Here is a 2,500-nt window from a genome sequence, read left to right on the forward strand (position 1 = left end):
TCGGAATATCACCGTGCTTTTCATATCGCTTCTCGGATCTATTCATATTCGCTCATGATAGTTTCTTGAATATGTTTTTTGATACAAGCTGAAATATTCAATTTGTGATGAATGTCAAAAGAGATTTTCGGATGTTTCATCACACCAAAATCAATTACGTTTTTTCAGGAAAAGTAGCCTAGGTATTCTAAAATAAAAGATAATATAAGACGTATTTCTTTTGAAAAAATTATGAAAATGCCTAATTCCTTTCATTGATTGATAATCTATGTGGAGTTTACTCATATATATATATATATATATATATATATATATATATATATATATATATATATATATATATATATATATATATATATATATATATATATATATATATATATATATATATATATATATATATATATATATATATATATATATATATATATATATATATATATATATATATATATATATATATATATATATATATATATATATATATATATATATATATATATATATATGCAGGAGGAGAAAATAGACACTTACGGAAACGATAATTTATTCCAAGCGAGGTCTAATAACACTAGTTCAAGGGGTGCTATAAACTTTCCATTAAAGCTAGTTGTGATCTCGCTGAACGCTGCTCTACTGATCTTGCTAACTGCATGCCTTTCCTCCTCCCGCGGCCTCGTTGCACAAGGCTTTGTTCTTCCTCTCATCCTCATTCTTTCCAACTTTCTAATACAAGAGTTAACCTGTATTCTCAATCATTCATACCTTTTTCTGGTAAACTCTGGAACGCCCTGCCTGCTTCTGTATATCCGTCGTCCTACAACTTGACTTCTTTTAAGAGGGAGGTTTCAAGATATTTGTCCCTGTGTTTTGGCTAATTCCTGTCCTATCTTTTAGGTAACTTGCACTTGAAGTGGTCCCTTTCTTAATATTTCGTTGGCCTTATTGAGTTTCCCTCTTGCACAAAAAAAATATAATAAAAGTACACCATTGCTACCCCAACCACAACAACCAACAAAAAATACTAGCACAGTTGATGCTGCTTCTACCATTGTTACTATGACCAGCAGAACCACCACACCAAATCACACCACCACTAATCACAACAACACCACCACCACCACCACCACCACCACCACCACCACCACCATTATTACTACTACTACTACTACTACTACTACTACTGTTACTACTACTATTATTACTACTACTACCACCACCACCACCACCACCACCACCACCACCATACTACTGGTGTTGAATATATAGTGTAGACCTTGAACACAATCCAGGTTCTTCATCCGTCAGTTCAGCTGCAGGGAATTAGTTATTTGAACAGAACAAACAGAAAACGCAGAAAGAACGCAGAAAAAAATTAAGACATGCAGATCAAATTGTTCCTATGTCAGTTGGTTCCGTGAAGCTGTTGATCTAACCAATATTGAAGTACGGGTGAAGGACTCAATCGTATCTTGCTTGTTTGTTCTCTCTCTCTCTCTCTCTCTCTCTCTCTCTCTCTCTCTCTCTCTCTCTCTCTCTCTCTCTCTCTCTCTCTCTCTCTCTCTCTCTCTCTCTCTCTCTCTCTCTCTCCGCATACTCCCTTCGAGATGGAGACAAAATGTGGAGTGAAATATTTCATCTTGCGTAACCTTACCTGCATCAGGGAGCGAAAAAAAAAAGAAAAGAAATGTCCCGTATCGATTTCCAATTCGTACCTAGTAAAGCAGAAAAGAACGGAATTATTTGACACGTGTTTGGTATTTTTTTCTTATATCATTGGAAAAAATATATTTAACATTAGAAGGAAAGTTTAAAGCTGAGAGTTTGACGGTGTGTCTGTAAAGTAGTTATAGCAGTGGTAGTGATATTGATAGTACTTTTGGTGGCAGTATTAGTAGTGGTGTTGATGTTGGTGGATATGGTGATAGTGGTAATAATAATGGTAAGAGATGTTGTCAGCAGTGGTGTGGTATCGGTGTGAGGGTTATGACAGTAGTACTGGTCATAGTAGCAATGGAGGTTGTTGTTGAGCTAGTGCTGTAATTTTATAAGCGTGTGAATACAAAACATACCTAAAAAGTACTGGTAGGGTATTAATTAATGTAGAGTATCAGGTACCCTGGTGCTGGGTTGAAGTTATAACATATGTGGTACAAAGTAATAGCTCTCCATCCCCCCGTAACTTATAAATATGGAAAATAAAACTCCTAATTTATTAAAAAAAGGTATATTTGCATCCATGTTCATGTGCAGAAATACAAAACATAAATATGGTCTTTTTTTCTGTTAATAAAACATCACTTTATTATTGTAAGCCGGATACATTATCTGCTGGAATTTTATGAACACAGATGGCAAAAATCACATCAAATTTTCAGAGCAGGATCGTCTGATATTTGTAAATTATTGAAGTTTTGAGTTTATTTAAAATGTTGGAATTGGGTTTATAGTATAGAAACATATACAAAATAAAATGCCAATGTTTTCTGAAAAATATTGT

The sequence above is a fragment of the Portunus trituberculatus genome, chromosome 30 (genome assembly GCF_017591435.1).
Source record: "Portunus trituberculatus isolate SZX2019 chromosome 30, ASM1759143v1, whole genome shotgun sequence".
NCBI lineage: Eukaryota > Metazoa > Arthropoda > Malacostraca > Decapoda > Portunidae > Portunus > Portunus trituberculatus.